The sequence below is a fragment of the Chrysemys picta genome, chromosome 8 (assembly GCF_011386835.1).
Source record: "Chrysemys picta bellii isolate R12L10 chromosome 8, ASM1138683v2, whole genome shotgun sequence".
Classification (NCBI taxonomy): domain Eukaryota; kingdom Metazoa; phylum Chordata; order Testudines; family Emydidae; genus Chrysemys; species Chrysemys picta.
Genome location: NC_088798.1, coordinates 107239057 through 107258065, shown reverse-complemented (window position 1 = coordinate 107258065; position 19009 = coordinate 107239057). Strand labels below are relative to the sequence as shown.

The 19009-nt window shown below is 42.4% G+C and overlaps 1 protein-coding gene across 5 annotated transcripts in view; it reads right to left on the bottom strand.

Moving 5' to 3' along the window:
* The window catches only part of SGCD (sarcoglycan delta), a 504512-nt gene that overhangs the window by 306451 nt on the left and 179052 nt on the right, over positions 1 to 19009 (bottom strand). The window lies entirely within an intron of this gene.

Sequence of the window (19009 nt, the reverse complement as noted above, 5' to 3'; positions counted from 1 at the left end):
AGGAGACCACAAAGCAAGGGAGTGGCAGAGCTGGTGACAGAACCTAGGTTTTCTAAATCCCAGTCTGGTGCTTTTTCTGATGGCCCTTGCGGCCTCTGCCCCGGTTTGAATTTCTGGGTACCCTCGCCTCAACGGCTGCAATGCTCAAAGTGGAAAACGGAGACAGAAAACGCCTGATACAAATACGTCCTGAAGCCCCGTGTAGGCTGGTGGACTGGTCATCAGCGTGGGACAGACAATCAGCCACACCCAGGTCAGTTTGTCGCCCTCACCTTAGGGTCCTGTTTGTTCTTCAAAACAATAAATAAAAGGGACCATGGAACAACAACATCAAGTAACCGTCCTGTTCCCCACCGAGACTGGGGGGTGCTCTGGCCTCTGGCAGCTTAATGGTCAGAACTTTCCCCCCATCCAACGACTGGCCTGCAGGGCTCATCTGCCCTCTTGCAGCCTTCTGTCCCCCCACAGCCTTCTCCTCTAGGCTCATCATGGAGCTGGGCCCTTCCGTTATATCCCCTGGCTGGGATCCTCAGCCCCAGTCACTCAATGCTGTCCCGCTGGGTCAGATGATTCCCAGCACCCAACTGCTGAGCTCTTCTCCAGAATGGGGCTAGCTGCTCCCCAGCCCCCCTGGCCCGTAAAAGGGGGCAGGCCGCCTGGTTGCACCCTACTTCTGAGATAACACAGCCTGTGTCACATCTGTAACGTAGTCTGAACATGGCTGCAAGAAAGATGGACAGGTGCTAGTTTTATGCCAGGAATAGTAAGAAAAAGAGAAGACAAAAACAACAAAAACATACTACGGGCAGACAGTTCAAAAGGGGTCAAGTCTGAATCAGCAGCCCCCGAGCACAGCGCCCATTACATCCTCCCACAGATTCCCCCAACACACACACACACCCCACTGGGCTAAAGAGATGTAGAAAACTGACTCAGGCAACCTGCAATAGAAAAGCAAACCCAGGTGTGGGGTGAAGCGAGGGGGTAGGGGAGTGAAGGGATGAAAGCATCCGCACCGCAGCTTGGAGTGAGAGGGCAGTGAGAGGAAGTCCACTTGGTAACCAGAGCCACTGCGGAACCCATGCCCATGGACATGCAATCTGCTCTGCACCCCGAGTAACCCCTTCTTCTTCTTCAGCAGGGCTGCTTGTGGTGCGAGCTGCAACGTGAGATAGAGTGGAGGAGTCCGACAGCAGTCTGTGCGTCGAGAAGGGCTTTAGAGGGAAGCATTATTTTTATTTGCCAGACTGCTTCCCTTCCGTCATCCCGCGGGCTCAGGTGGGGAGGCAGAATGTAGAACAGCTTCAAATCTTATATTCCTTGCCAACGCAGGCAGAAAGCCCTACCTCTCAAACAGCATTTGTAGAACCAGTTTGGCAATGTGAGACTGAAGTGGGTGTGACATGGGGGTGTAGGAATGGCTGACGTTGCAGGAGCTTGGTCTGGGAATAGTAGCGAGACCTCGTTTCTCTGCTTTTAGGGGATGTTTATCTTTGGGGACCAGAAATGCACAAATTTTCTCCTGAAAGTTGCAATGCAAAAAAAAAGGAAAGTTAAAGAGACTATTTCCCCTCTTTTTACTTTCAATGGAGCTGAAAGGCAAAAGACCAAACTTGACAACAGGACTAGACTGTCATTGCAAGCTGAGTCTGAGAGCCCTGCCTCTGGTGGGGAATGATATGTTTTTTGAAAGTCTCTGTTTAGTGCAGCCTGCCAATGCTCACCCTAAGCAAAGCTTCTGGGTGAGGAGGACTTGGCACACTGCCTTAATGCACTGCTATGCATTCACTCAGAGTTTCTGTAGTGTCTGAATTCCTGCACTGCTGGGTGTATCATAAATTACGGTGCAGGCAGGAGTGTGCTTTCAGCTCTTGGCAAAGAGAAGAAACCTTCCTTTCGTCCTAACCACTGCCGTTACGGGAATAAGAGAACAGCAGCAGGGAGCTGGAAAACACTGCTGCAGATTTCATCCAAGCATTCACCCGAGCCCACTGTTGGGAGGATATCTCACATTTTCTCTCCTCAGGTGTTACTGCACTTCAGCCCTGGGAGGTGGGGACACAATGGGAAAAATAACTTCAGCCAAATTAAAAAGTAATGACTGCGTACAACTGCCATCCCTCCAGCTCCCATTTTAAGTGCCTGTGATGGTGGAACATCCACATGGAGTATAATTAAATGCAAACTGTTATAAGTGTTGCTGCAAGCAGCACATCCAGTGCACCAATCCAAATACAACATACCTGGGTTGCATTTGAAGAATTTCTATCACACAGATATACATGGAGGCAGGCAAGGAAATCGTTTCTGTCCAACAATATAGTTGGGGTTATGTTTCTATGTTATGGGTTACTGGGAAATAATGCACGAGCTATAACTTCTAGTGGTCACTGAGTATGCCTAAATTAATGAGGTATCATGTAGTACCCTCATGATAGCTACCATGACATGCAGAAATCTCACTCCACCTTGTCCAACATGAAAAAATAACATGCATCACCCAAATGTACTGTGCTATTCACCATTTTCTGCCCCACCAGTCCACACTTTTGTATTCAGTGTCTGAAACCCTGGATTACATTTTATGCAAGGGCCCTAAGTGAAATGAATCTGATGGCCTTTGCTCGGTCACCAGGCCATGAACACAAAAAACAAACTAGCACATCCATGTTCTTCTCAGCTCAGAAGAGGCAGAATAGTTCACTACGGGAGCTTGCACACTGATTAACTAGAGTCAAGCCTGAATTTCCACAAAGTTTAGCAGTATCCAGATCTGGGATTTAGTCCAGGAGCATTTTTATGAGTAACTTGTTCAGTGCACATTCCTCCAGAGTGAATGCTTCCTGCTCAGGGATTACATGTCTCCATTGCATGAATCATGGACTCATAGCCCTTCTTAAAGAGAAGGAGTTTATTATACAAAACAACTAAAACATCCACCCAGCTCAAGAACCATCTTGGTTCCACCCCTTCCCTTGGCTACCAGTCACCGCACCTTGTCTGGAACGTTCTATAGTATGCAAAGTCACATCTGTCCCAGTTGGTCTCGTCTCTTAAAATATTAATTACAATCTACTCAACTGCAGTTGAAGAAATTATATAGAGCGTGGAAAAGATTAAATACTTAGGGGGGATCTGGAGACTTGAAAAGAACTGGAACCGTATGTCCTCCAGCTAAATATTCCAGATCTTTCTCTTTACTGCCAGTCTGAACTTGAAGCACTTATACGGGAGAGTTGTTCATAATTTTCCTCTTTAACCATAGTTGGACTTGGGCAAGCACCTATGGCTGATATGGCAGAACAGTATTGGTGGGGCAGGGGGCAACAGGGGTGCAGAACATTCTCATCATGAAACATTTAGTAGGGTCATTTCTGCCCGTCTAGGTGGAAACTGAAGATCGCAAAGCACTTTCTGGAAGTCGATCGAGATTACATCAGCAAATACTCCTTCTAACTGAAAAGGGTCTAACGATCAAGGCTGTGTGTAAGATACAGCTGAATGTGTAATGGTTGTTACATTTTCCCAGGCAGCCAGTACCTAGCTCATTGTTTTGTAAAGTGCTCTGGGATTTCTTGACACTTGATCAAGTACCTTAAACCACCCAACGACCTTAACAGAAGTGGAGGGTACTCAGCACCTCACAGGAGTCCTCGGGACCCTGCAGGGTCAAATATTAAATGAGCCCGAATTTTACATTTCACAATATCTTCTCCCTCTACTTCCCTTGAATTTAGTAAAAAGGTGGCGCTGGTAAAGAAGGGGGGGGGGGGGAATTAAACTTCTGAATCCCTCCTTCCAGAAGGCTAATGTTAAAAACTTGGAACCTCTCCAACTACAACACTTAGTACACCACAGACAACGGTTTCCCAGCCAGACTTTGTCATTTATAATGGCTTGGTGCAAAACATAAATAAAACAAGAGTCTCCAGCAAAACCGAGACTTGGCTGTTTTGTGGTGTTTTCTCTTCCTCTGCCGCAGAAAAATAGGTGGAACAGCAGCACTGCAATCCAAGGGCTGTGCAGATAATTGAAGTCTCCTTACAATGGGTAGCAGGTAATTGGAAAGTTTCGTGGGGTGCTGTGGTCTGATAGGTTAGAGTCTGACTTATTCTGCAAATTAATTAAGTTAAGGGATGTTGCTGCAAAGTAATGACAGAATGGTGCGAAGATGTAGAGACATGAATCTAATGAGATATTCTGATTCTGCTGTTCTCTTTTTTAGTGCAGCCCAAGGGTGTCTGGGTAAAATGAAATAAGAACACTGGCTAACCATGCTTGTTATTTGATTTATTCTAATCACTTCACTGCAAATACTTTCCAAAGCTACAACTTGCTCAGGCACTCTGGTGGGCAGGCTTGTTACTGTTTCAAAAGAATAAATAACTTCTGCAAAAAAGAAAAAAAAATCAATGGAAATATTTGCAATGTAAAATAAAAATGTGCATCTCCAGAAGAAAAGAGCTTGTTTTAGCAGCGCTACAATGTCTAGATTCAAAAGACAAAAGGAAGCTTGTCTTTCCCCAACTTCTACCACTAGCCAATATTATTACAGCCCTGTTATTACCTGGGACAGCAATGCAGGAAAGCACTTTAAGTACATGATTTACATCCATCCCTATTGAGAAAAGCACTTCAGCGCTTTGAGCCTTTGAGAATTTTGCTCCATTACTGTTTGTTCTGTTAGTTCAGTTGAAAGTAAAGGTAATAAAGAGGGGAATTGTGGGAAAGCATATTCGCATGTTACACATTGACGGCCTAAGGACTTAAGCACATGTGTTTATGTGCCTTCTTGAACCAGGGCCTGGATATCAAACAACATGCACTTAACTGGCCAGATCTTCCACACACAAAAATTCTATTTCTCTCAACTAGGCCTAACAGATTCATATTTGAAGATGCTTTGTAAGATAATGTGTATTAAGACAATGATAATCATATGTGTATTCCCCCCATGTAAACGCCCCCCTTCATCCCAACGGAAAGTGAACATGAAAGTAACTGTCCTTAATCTTATTGGTGAAGTTAAATTAAAAGGTTTATTTTGTATGTTACATGTGTTATTAACTGGCACCTTTAGATCTATTCAGAACAAGCTACAATCCATAGAGCATTCTTGGCTCTTCATTCCAGTACCACCAAAGAAGATATTTGGAAATTCACAAAGCAAAGAAGAAACGTGATTCACTGTCCATTCCGCCTCCAAAATAATAGAAAATATTCTTTTCAGTGAAAGATCTATGAAATGTGTTTTATCTGACAGCTACAGATCTTTGAGAAATAATCAAAAAAAGAAACAAGTATTTTGAATATTGGGAAGGAATATTCAGCCAAACTTTTCAGAGTCTGATTGTAACAATGTTAGATGATGTATGCTCACTCCTCTTACAAGCCAAGAGATCCAAACAGAAACAAATTTCTCCCCCTATTAACTAACCTAAATATTGCCCTCTCTCCAGCTTGTTGTAAAAGTTGTTCTTAAAAGGCATCCCTTTTACATTTCTGACGGATCTGCCCCTATTGGCTGGTTTGCAGAAGACCTCAGCACTCATGTTTTAATTATTTGGCCAGGGACACCATTTTTCATAATACCTGATCTTATTCTCCCCTTGGTCTTTACCACCACATTAATCCATGAAGACGACAACAAGACTATTCATTCTGGCTGCTAAGACAGTCATCGCTCATTCCTGGAAAATAAGTTCATCATCAAAGGCTGGATCCTGCATCACAAAGTGAATGAGAGCTTTGCCATTGACTAAAATGGATGCAGGATCAGGCATCACAAAAGGAGCTGGACCACCTTCACTGGACATGTTTTGTCACTGCTACAGAAAGCTTTTACCTGCCTTAAAAGATAAACATGGGGACACGTTTCCCATTCTATAGCTACATGAGTCACAGCTTTCCTTACCACTGGAAGAAGACTCAAATACACTTAGGTCCCGGTACTACAATAGACTCCATACAGGTGGATCCTATTATAGAACCCGAGCCTTAACAAGTAACCTTCACATAACCATAGGTGGCTTCTCTCCCACAGCTTTGCATTAGTATCCTGTCCTTTCTGCATTATACTCGTACTTGTCCTCAGGCATTTGTGTTTCATTAGCTAAGCCTGTACAATGATTTCTATTTCTACCACTGCTACACTTCCCTTCCCCCCCCTCCTCCCGTTTTTTTTTCCCTTTTGATTTTTCCCTCTAGTTCACGGACATTCCCTTTTGCACATTTCAGGTGAGATTTTCAAAATTGTTTGCAAGTGGCCTAACTTTCCTCCCACTGAAACCAGGGCCCCCTCAGACTGTTCATATGAAAACGCTGCTTTGCCATCTCTGGCTGCCCAGCGGCTTTTGTCCCTGTGTTATAGATGAACACTTCCTGGCTTTTGATAAAATAAATACATAAATAAATGAAAAACATTCATCTCCCCTGGTTTTCAAATGTCACCTCAAAACAAATCTTATTTATGCTTCTTAATTTCTCTCTCGTTATTTATTTTTGTTTACTCTGTAACTTTAATCTTTATCTCTGAGAAACATATGAGAGTAAGTTGGTATAAAAAATGCTATAGGAAATAAAAATGTACTGGACTTTATGATATATGGGACATACCATTGTCAGCTTGCTATTATCGCAGAACCGCATTCTCTGGGCAGGTTCTTCCACTATAAACTCAGATTATTATTTTTAATGTCTCAACCACTTCAAATCACATGTAGTGTAAAGTTTTGCTCCATTAACTGGGAGCCTGGAATCTGATTCTGTTTTCAAAACAGGGTTTCGGTCTATTCAGCCATTTTTTGTTACATAGTAGCAAAAAAAATATTACTTTCCCAACTTCCAAAAATTTTATTCAACAAGCTACACTTTTAGACAGTTTGGAGTTACTCTAAAAAAAAAGATCATGACTCACCAGTGCATTACTCCAGTTTTACACTGGTGCAACACTGGGAGAATAGAACCGCAAACCAAGCCTATAAACAGGTAACTGAGAACAGTGAATAAAGTCTCAGACAATGAAAAAATCTGATCCATTATGTTGAAAAATGTGTTGAAATGGATTGATACAGTAAAACCTCAGAGTTACGAACACCTCGGAATGGAGGTTGTTCTCCAACTCTGAAAAAAACATTATGGTTGTCCTTTCAAAAGTTTACAACTGAACATTGACTTAATACAGCTTTACTATGCAGTAGAAAAAACATTTCTTTTCCTTTATGTTGTTAGTAGTTTACATTTAAGACAGTACTGTACTGTATTTACTTGTGTGTGTGTCTCTCTCTCTCTCTCTGCTGCTGCTGTCTGATTGCATACTTCCAGCAAAAATACCACACCAGGTTTGTGTAATGCAGTTCCTCAATCTATGTGCTGCTTTAAGTGTTTGTACCAAAATCAGCCCCATATCCCTTTGGAACTTTAGGCGAATTAATTTCAGTCACCAGTATAAAAGGACAGAGTTAGGGGAGCAGGAGAGAGGAAACTGCAGAGGTCTGACAAACCATCAGAAAAATGAGGAAGCGAGAATGGATAAGGGTTGGGGCAGTGTAGTCAATAGCAGAAAAGAGCTTTGATGAGTGGCCTGGGGCACAAGGGAGAGGATCGGAGAGGACCCGGAGTTCAAGAGGAGCACCCGAGAAGTCTTTGGGAAATATCGAAGGGTTTGGAGAATGTTGGGAGTGAGCCAAAAGATCATCAGGAAAGAAACAGAGCATTTGTGAGCCACATAAGCCAGTGCTTTCAGAACTTCTGCAGGAAGAAACTGTTTTCTATGCACAGCCAGCTTTTCACAGCTGATTAGCACCAATATGTTTGCAATTGATAAATAAAGGTGGAACATGAGAATTAGGCTTTCCATAATTGCTTTCCCCCCATACTCTGTTCCATGCCATGCTTTCCAGCCCAGAATATCTAGTTTTAATGCGTTACCTAATGAAAAACTTCAGTGAATAGTAAAGCAACAGAGCGGCATTGCTGCAGAAAGCATTGCAGCCCTGGGCACTGCATAAATCTTCAATGCCTCCGCCACTAACACATGCTGGTAGCAATTGGAAATACTCTCGGCCCAATTCACCCATACAATAGGGCAACTTCACACCTCTTCAGTGGGGCAAAGCTGGCTTTGCCAGCCACTGGAATTGCCCAAGTGGAGGAGAACAATAGAAGCAGCACCTTCTGGGTTGTCCTGCACCTGGCAACCCCCAGCTGCTAGCATCAATCTCAGGGCTGTTAGTAGCCGGCCTAAATTAGAGCACTCTTCAGGATGTTCTAATTTGTGCTGGGAATCAGAACAGCAAAGGAGGAGAGCACCAGAATCAGGGGAATTTAAAATTACCATTGTACAAACACACACACACGCACAACCTTGAGCATTCTTTGGTCACAGCTCAAGATCCCGGCCTCTGTCTGAAATCTCAGCTTAGTTGGTCAACACATAGAACACATCACTAGCTTCCAGTAGAACTTGACCTGAGAGGACAAAAGCCCACTGCAAAGAGAACTTTGTGGCTAGTTTGTAGAACTCAAACTGAGCTCTCATTCAAATCGAAATGGGGCTGATGTTACATTAAACACCAAGTAAGCAAACCTGAATTCACTAATTTCTAGAGGTGGTGTTGGGAAGCAGAAAAGAAATCTTCCTTGCCAGCAATAAAAAAGTTGCAATCATTGGGCCCAATATATTAAAACAATCTCTACTCCTGAACATTTGCATGCACAGTTAACAGAACTCAGAAGCCAACTGTGCTTGTAATCAGGTACTAGGTGTCAAAATTCACAGTTCGTTGCACCTGCAATTTACTGTGTTTGCACAATTGGAGACTTCTTAAAAATATGACCCATTAGCTAATATTCAGGGGAGCTTATTTAGCTTTGCCTTTTGAAAAAGGCACTTGAAAAATCAGAAATTACACTGTGAAAAAAAAAATCCTATAATCAAAACTGTACTATAGCCCTGTGTGTATTTAAATCAATTAGCCCAAATTCCTCCCAAGGTAGAACCGTTTTCAATCCATTCACCATTAAACAAATTGGATACTGCAAAATAGAAGGCGACTGCAGCTATGTATCTGCATAACACTGCAAATGTTCTGAACACTAAAAGAAAGTTGGCTGACCCAAATTCATCTCCAGTATAACTCCATTGATTGCTGTGGGCTTTCACCAGTGATAAATTTGCCCATTGGGGATCTGGTACTTTAAAACTACAATGAAATCACAGATTGTAGAAATGTCAATTAACATGTTTGTGCACGTGCCTATGCATCAGGAAACTCTTCTCATTACAGGTTTCAGAGTAGCAGCCGTGTTAGTCTGTATCCGCAAAAAGAAGAACAGGAGTACTTGTGGCACCTTAGAGACTAACAAATTTATTAGAGCATAAGCTTTCGTGGACTACAGCCCACTTCTTCGGATGCATTCATTACAACTCTGCAAATCTTGGGCACTTTGCAAAATGCCTCTCTTAGTAACATTTTGAACAGTTAGAAAATAGACTATTCAGTCTATGATGAATTACATACTGCAAAGTCTGCAAGATTAAAAATGTCTATAGCTCTGTTGTTCCAATATGGGCTCCCAAATTTTGTTTGATCTGAGATTATTTTTCACTTTTGACGTTCTTGGTTGCGTGTGGGTTTTTTTTTGTTTGTTTTTTGTTTTAAATCCTCTCACCCAGTTTGTTTCCTGACTGACAGGTAAAAACTAGAGACAGGTCCAAAGCACAACCTTAAATCCTAATACCCCTGAAGCTGGGAAAATTTCACATCTGGATCTGAATATTGCAGATGGCTCCTCACCTATAGAGCGAGTGGATCCAAACCCCTAATATGAACTTTCGAGTTTTGGACAGGTCAGACTGGATTTGAACTTAGAGGCTCATGGCCTGCTCTAATAAAAAAAATATTTTTAAGATATCTATGTAGCCTCTAAAATATTGCCATCCGTAGTTCATGTCCAAGCTACAGAGAAAGCGAGTCAGATATTCATATCACTTATCTTTTCTTCCACAGTTAGCCCTGATTGCTGTGTTTGCCAACTAAGCCCAAACTTGAGGACTGGCTTGGGAGGGTGGCATATGTACATCCGATAAAGCAAGATGCGATAAAGCAGCATGAAGGAAAAACTGCAGGGTCAAATCCTCCTCAGCTGGCACAAATTAGCACAGCTCCATTTAAGTCAATGGATCTGTGGCAATTTACATTTGCTAAAGAGCTGCACCACATTGTGTCTTCACCCACAGAGCGTGCTGATAACTTTTATCTGGTTCCTTTTACAGTGACCGCTATAATAAGATGCTAGCAATTATCTCCATGCAAGAGCTTGATGTGCAGAAAGTGTGTCAGACCCCTTTGGTTTTCTTTTTGTTAATGTGGATGGACAACAGAAAGTAGTTAAAAATAGACATTTGTGGTTCTTTGAGTATTTACTTGACTGCATTTACAGCAGCACATTTTCCTTCCTGTCCTTGTAATGAATCTCACCAAGAAAAACAAATTTATGTCTACAGTTTGCATCATTATGAGCTCAGCTCATTTGATGTGGAAAACCTACAGTTTAATTGCTTGATTTAAATTTGGCTGGTAAAATGCATACTGAAACATTACTCTTTTAATTATGTTAATTTACAACTGAAAAGCTAAATTTACAAAGGCAATAACATTAATTATTTACTTACCCATTAAAGCTGAATATATATTACCGAACTAATTGGCTTCCTAAGTCTGCCAAAAAAAATTAAAAACAAGTTTATAAACTGATTTATATGGTCTCTCTCAGCAGGTTACTTGTATTCAATGGATTACACTGATATCTGTGTAAAACACTTCTTTCATTTACAGAGTGTCCCGCGAAGTCGCCTTTCTCCTTCAAGAAGGTACCGTACATGACAGATGGTGAGTTTCTTGCACCATTCAGATCATGGAAGATATGCATGCAAAACTCCATACAGATTCTGACGGAGGTGAGCTGCTCTGTAATAATTTACGAATACTGTATGTTGTCCAGGTTATTGGGATGTTTACTGTACTTATGCCTATAGTTGGTTAAATCAACCAGGCTGTTGGGAAAACGAGGAGGAAGGAGAAACTCTGGCTCAAGATAAGCCACCCCACAACAAACACTTCAGGATTGTTAAGAGACAATGCCCAAGGTATTAGCTGAGGAGATTCTACAACCTGCCACACAGAGGTTACACTGGGAAAGGAAGACCAACTGGACTATAAACAATTAAAGTCTCTTTCCAGAGAAGTGGGAGTTGCTGGGGAGCTGTTTAGGCTGACATAGGACTTGCTGAAGTGATCATCAAGGGATGGTTACATGTATGGATTGTTTGTTGTTTAAAATCCTTTTCTCCTAAACACTTTGTTCCTACTATTAAAACAAAAAATACACTCGTTTAAGATGGCTGTCACTGTATATGACCGGTCATGTTGAGGTGCCGCTCTGATGACTGGGAGATCGCTGAGCGTTGTTCAGTCACCTAGTTGATGGCATTCATCGTAAATTCTCACATAACAGAGTGGGCCATGTGAAGGCTGCCATCTTCCACTCAAGTCCCGAAAGCCTTTCTGGGAACATTTGTTTAGCCTCATGCAATCAGGCTACGATCAGGAGGTGGCTTGGAAAGCAGATTGGGCCAAACAAGATTTAAAAAATAAGCACCTGGTGCTGGATCAGATGCGGAAGATTCCTGGTTTTGACCTTCCACAGTCATTTTGGTCAACTCTGAACCGAATCCAAACCACCCATAATAGATGCAGATATCTAATGGACATATGGAAAATCAAGGACTCCCCGGCATGCGAGTGTAGCTCCCCAAGACAGACCATCGAACGTATCACCACCTACTGCCCAATTTACAAATATGAAGGAGGCTTTACTGCGATAAATTCTGCTACCCCTCATGTAGCCATTTGGCTCCATCATCTTCAGGTGAAATTGTAATTGCTGCTTTCCACCAGCCATAAGAAAGAAGACAACCGGTCATGGACATGGAATTCCATTCCGGGAGAGGTAAAGGCATGAGGCCTGACCTCTTCACTCAGAGAGACCAGGTGTTATGCCCCTCAATTCCAGGGTGTTACCACAGAATTTGATCAAGTTAATTGCAGCCCTATTGTGTACATTCATCCACCAGGAATTAATAAAATAGAACACCACATAGTTACGGGTTAATTTGGACAAGCAGGGCTTTTGGAGGTCAAATGCTACCTGCAGGCTTAAAGTTTCTGCTAATCAGAATGGGAGGCAGGGAGAAGAGTCAACAAATTATGAGACAAAGAAAATAAGTGGATGGACACCTTGAGTGTGGGTGCCTTTGATATAGAAGCTTGTTATGGCTAAGATTGTTGGGAATGTTTTGTTGATAAGCAGGTGATTGGAGTTAGAAGTGATGACCCAGTAGGGGTGACTGTGAGCTATGTGTTTTGTAAAAATTAGTTATAAAAAGACTAGATAATAGAGTGTATTTTGGAGCAGTTCTATGAAGCTATCCTGAGATACATAGTCCCCAGCGGGGAAGAGACAGGCCATTGCTGACCTGCTGCCAATTACTCAATACCATCTCAGATTTTAGGTAATTATTTGGGATGTTCTAAACCTATTGCTTATGTCTCTGTGTGCTTAAATCTAATAAATAGTAGTTTTAGATAAGAGCACGCTTACTTGTATTAATCTTTCATCAGGCAGAAGCGCTGTGTTCCCATTGATTTATTCCTGATACCGCCAGGAGTGAAACAGTTAAGTTACCATGGCTTTGGGTTCTGAAAGCCCTGGGTAAAATAGGAAGGGCCAGAGATGTAGCTAGCCCTGTAGCCATGACACCTGGCAATCATACCCAGTGGGCTGCGTAATGGGCCACATCCTCAACTGATGTAAACTGGCATAGATACATTGAAGTCAGTATCAGGGAGTAGCCGTGTTAGTCTGTATCCACAAAAATAACAAGAAGTCCGGTGGCACCTTAAAAACTAACGGATTTATTTGGGTGTAAGCAATGCCTGCATCTGTAATTTTCACTCCATGCATCTGAAGAAGTGGGTTTTTTACCCACGAAAACTTATGCCCAAATAAATCTGTTAGTCTTTAAGGTGCCACCGGACTCCTTGTTGTTACTGAAGTCAGTGGCGCTGCCTGAATTTACACCAGTTGGGGATCCGGGCCAGATCCACAAACCATCCACCCCTCATGTTGTTTTTGCTGGTCTTTGGCCTACACCAAAAAGATGGGCATCCAAAATGACTCCCTCCCTACAGCTAGCATGGTATTCAGTATTTTTAGCTGTGAGCTCCTAAAATGGAACTATAGGCTTTGAGTCTGACATGGCGAAGCAACAAAAACAATAAAAAATATATAATAAAGTTGTGCTCCCATCTCATGTGGAGTTTTGCAATATGGAAACATATTCCTCCACTGTGACGCTTGAGACTACATAGCTGTATGCTCTGGGTATGTAATGAACTCAGTACACTCCTGCAAAAGATTAGCATCAACATCTGACCATAACAAGAAACAATTAAGAAAAGCTTTTTAATTAACTCTTAATATAATTTCAGAAATTCATATTAAAGTCTCTGTGACTGAGGCAATGTCCTCATTAATATTTTAGCTTCATTCTAGATAACTAAAATATTCAACATTTATTTATGTATGCATCCTGAAAATAATAAAATTAGGTTACTAATGGTTACAGAGCAATTAGTGTTACATTAATGTGTGATGAAAAGCTAATTTGCACTTTGTCTAAAAGAGTATTTAAATTCCATTTGCACATGTCTAAGTCTGGCTCATGGTAGACACGGTTTGTTTCTACTGGCAACACTTGTGTGTTTGTGATACATCTCCTGGTGTAATGGACAATTAAAAAGACGTAGTGCCTCAGTCTTATAATGCAACCGAATGGAACACTGCTATCTTCATTTAATCTAGGCTTGGTCTACACTACCAATTTATGTCAGTATAACTACATCGCTCAGGGGTGTGGAAAATCCACACTCCTGAGCAATATAGTTATACCGACCTAACCCGCGGTGTAAACAGCACTATGTCTACGGGAGGGCTTCCGCCTACATAGCTACCACCTCTGGGGGAGATGGAGTATCTACGCTGACTGGAGAAGTTCTCTCATCGGCGTAGGCAGCATCTTCACTGAATGCTACAGCAACAAAGCTCCACTGGGGCACTTGAAAGTGTAGACAAGCCCTGAGGTTTCCATGCAAGACTCTCATTATACCGGGGACCACTAACAGGTCCGCGTTAGCACACAGGATAAAGCGAATGAAATAAGGAACGGGTGTGTTGCCGGCACAGGGGCCCGAGGACACCAACAGTGGGGTTCGGTGCCCGGAGTGCTTCACGCCAATAAACATACCGGGGTGGAGAAACAATCAAAAGTTTATTTGAGATCCCAAAGTGGTGCAAGGAGACAGGCAAGTCTCAAATCGAGCACACCAGCAAAAACAGTTTCTCTCTTCTTTATACATTTTACAACTAAGCCCCTCCTCTCTTCCCCTCTCTACCACCCCCCCTCCCTACCACCACCACCCTCTACTCCCCCTCCCCTCTCTACCGAAGGCATGTTTATACATTTAAGCAACTAAATCATTCTAGGGCTATAAATCTAGCTTGTTAGTAACTTCTCCCTAAACAGTTATTTGGTCCTGTTTACCCTTAGTTTATTACCCCTTCCCCAGCTAGAAACATGCAAACCTCATCATTATCGTTTGGTACCTAGTACAAGCAAGGTCGTAATTGCTAACTGGCTATTTACACATTCCAATTCCTGTCCTTGGTTGTTAAGGTCGATTAGAGTTAAACATGGAAGGACAGAGTTTAAACATGGAAGAACTCTGGCTCAGGCAGGCATAGTAACCCCAACAGTTGCGATACAGTAGGACGGTGATCACAGATTATTGGGAGAAACACAGTTCAGGTCCCGAACAAAGGGTGTTACCGTGCTTCACATGCCGTGCTTTATATTTGGAATGATACATGGGGTAGATGGAGGAGGGTTGGGGCAGTAACTGCTGCATGTCTAGCAGAAGAGCCCTCCTGTACGGGATGGCTCAGAGTGGGCGGCTGTGACACATTTTCCCTTTGGAAAAGCGCTGTGTGCATGCCCTATTTGCTAGTGCTGCAAACTGCATCTAGTAGGTGGGGGCAGGACACCAGCCGAATACTGGCAGACCACATCCCCCTAGGGCCATGGTGCTCCAGACAGGCCTTCCCTCCTAGCAATCTCTCGAAGATTAGGTGAATCTGTGGTTTGTGGGAGGATCGATTGCCTCCATCCTCTTGTCCCAAGAGTACCCATAAACCACACAGCAGAATCTAGCCTAAAGTGTTTCTAACGGAATCAAATTTCTTGTGACCTTACATATGCTTGGCGATAAGAAAATAATGGACATAATGATACTGTTTCCTTCTAAAGCACCTAAGTCATGAGGTACTTCCACCAAACTTATACTAACAATTGGGTTATCGCTGAAAACTTGCTGAACATTGAAAATAAACATGGGGCTCAAATTGAGCCAAAATCTCTTACTTCCCACTCTGGACAGCGCTTCTAAAAAGCTCCCACTGTGTTTATGTATGCATTAGATTTAAAACAGCAACATGAAAAGGAGTAAGGGCCTGATTCTGAACTCACGCCAGCTTTACACAGGTATAACGTCACTGACTTCAGTGGAGTTACTGATGATTTTCACCAGTAGGAGATCCAAATCAAGCCCTAAGTTTGCATCCAGATCTGGAATCAAAAACATTTATTTATAAAGTATAGCGGTTCTTTGACCTGATGTTTTGATGAAAGTCGCTCTCTATATACAATGGACAGCACAAGTGCTCCAGGTCGAAAGTCTGACATATCTTTATAAACTGTGCAGGAAACTGTTCCTGACACCCACTGGGTAGACATATTTATATCACTCAGCACTGAATAATTCAATAATAATAAAAAAGCACAGCACACACTCACAAATAAACATCACAATGCCTACGAGTTATGGCAACAGACAGTATGAGTTCATTTCTTTATGCGTAAGGGCCCATTTGTTTTGCTAAATTATTAAGAGCCAGAAGGCAAGTTTGAACAACAAACGCCAACTTGTGATGTTAAGGTTTCACCATCTTGACAGTTCAACGCAGTGCCCACAAAATGTAACCCACAAATGAAGGCGGTAGAATGATGATCATGTTAAATGAGACAGAAATTAAGGCAACTGGTTCACACACCCCAAATGTGTATTTTGTACCTTCTGCCGGTAGACCTGAAAGCTCGCTAAAGTCAGTGAGAGTCTTTCCTTTGACTTGAATGGGATTTGAATCAGGCACATATTTAACAATTTACCTTGCTTGCTGTTTGACTCATGGCCACAATAAACTCCCTGTGCATTGAAGGCACCACACTGCTACTGCTTTCTGTGTTATCTGTCTAGTGTTTTGCCTGGTTTTACTCACATCTATATGTCCCCCTATGGGTTTGGCAGGTAATTTGATCATAGCAGCATATATATTCAAGATGTGAACAGTTATAGTGAACCCCATGTGCATCATATGTATCTTATATGTGACATATGATTAAGCAGCTCACATCACAAATAAAGAACTGGAAGTGGATAGTTTCTATTAAAGCAAGCTGATACTATATGGCAAACAACTAATATAAAAGTGGGAAGCAAACAGAAGATAATTGTTTAGCAAGTGGTATTTTTAGCAACAATGTATCACAATGCTTTAAATTTGCTACCCAGCCACTTAATCCTCTGGTGACTTTTGTTTATGAGTAGGGCTGCCCTGTCTTTCTACAGCAAGATTCACAAAAGTCACTTATATTTAATGTTCTTTATAAGTGGTTTTGAGTACGCACTGAGCATTCAGGAGAATTTAGCTATCACCGTGCCAAATTCTTCCAGCTAGGTTATTACAGCTCTTTTAATTTTCCTATAACTCAGGATCATTGCAACAACTCGGTGCACTCTATGGACGTGTTTATTACAGAACACAAATTTTGTGCTCACATAACACGATGTTGGAATGTTTAGTCTGCAGTGTTTATCCAAGAGCGTGATACATGTTAAAACACGGTATCTTTCAGAGAACTTTTTAAAGACTTACCCTCAGATTTCCCTCCACCCACTTATTACATTTTTGTATGATGTTAGATAAGCTTCCCACATGTGATACTCCACTGAAGTATAAGCTACTGCCAGAGGCAGAGATCTTTTATGGTAAATACACTGGAGATAGAGAGAGAGAAAGGAGCCAGAGGTGTGCTGCTGTACTTGGCAATTTAAGTTGGGGGGAAAAAAAGACATTTATAAAAATAGGTAGATTATTAAAAAAAAAAATCTCTACATACAGGCCCAGGTTGTTTTAAAGCGTGCCTGTTGAAGTGTATGCAGACTCCAGTTGTGTGTGTATACATATGTGTGGTGCATATGGGCCCCACTTGAGGAAAACAACCTATCCAGGAAAGCACTTATCTACCTGTTTAAGTTCCACGGGAGTAAAAGTTAAGCACATGCTTCAGTGTCTTCCTGAATCAGACTATGCATAAGTATACGCCTGTGTAAATCCCTATGGTTCATGAGCACGCACGCACACACACACTTTTAGAAAACATTGACCCCACTGTCTAGGCAACCCCCCTACATTTTTACATGCCTTGAAACCAATTTAGAAGGCCACACATCATAGGCAACATCCCATTTTAAGGGACTACCCCACAGTATCCTCAAACGTACCAAGAACAATTCCGCTGCACCTTGATTAGTCGACCCCCCGCAATTAACTAACTATAGTTGGTAGTTTCCTGAGCAGCTTTGAAGTCCGGTTTCCCTATATACTTTCATTAAGTTCCTAGGTGGAAGAATTAAATCGATGCAGATACACTCAAATACTCAGTCTTTGTAGCATCCCACAAATTTCTCCTTCACTAACCATCCAAACCCCAATGTTTTTCTGAGCTTACCACATCTTCCACTGAATGCCCGCCCAGGCCAGTTAACTAAGCAGTACGGGGACAGTTCACAGTTACATTCCACCTGCTCACACCCCATACTTCGCATGTTCTCTGCTTTAACTGATCCAGAACTCCATGGTTGTAATTGACAATGGTGCAGAGAGCTAGCACACGGCTCATGCACCAGTTACGTCACACTTACACCCACAAAATAAGGGCCCGCAGCACTGGGATGAATTTCACCTGTTCACAGAGCACAGTTTGGATCTCACCTTGGCCACAGTTTGTTCCCAACTCCTTGCTATGGATTTAAAAAACTACAACCTGAAATCAAATCAGGTATTATTTTTCCATGACGAGGCAAAAAGTACAGTCTCTCAAAACGAATCTGTCTCGTGGGCTGACACCCTTGCCATTATGAAAAGTACATTGGCTGAGTGGCTGCATAGCCATTCAGCAAGGCTTTTATCTTTACCAGCTCGGTCAGAAACCACTGACAAATAGGGTTTGATAAAGAACATTCCGACAGAACCTCAACAAGCAGTGTGATGACATGAGGCGCTCCACTGCCAGGCTGGTAATATCCCTCAGGGATGCATTAATATTGGGGCCTGATCATATTGGGCTCAACAGTGGCTTTGGCTTGAACACGGCGTATGGGGCAGCTCAGAAAGTTACAATGTGCCTCCCAGCGCTCAGGGGGGGACATACCATACACCAATGTTACACCCTGGAGCAGCATATGACGCCCCCAACATGTCAATGCAGTTGTACTGGCTAGCACGTTGTGGGGATGGAGCTAAGACTTTCCTATTCTCCCCTGTTCACTAACATCTTCCGCTCAGATGCCCTGTGTGGAAGGGACATAGCAGTTTATGGAGGCTGTTTCACCCCCATGGAATTATTTAGGGTATAGACAGTCAGCACTGGGTCAGATGGGGTACTGTAGGCTCCCTTACTCACCCATATAGGCATACAGAATGGGCCCCAATCTAGCCCAAGTAATTTTGAAAAGAGCATCCTACGGTGATATTATTGGATATTGGATCA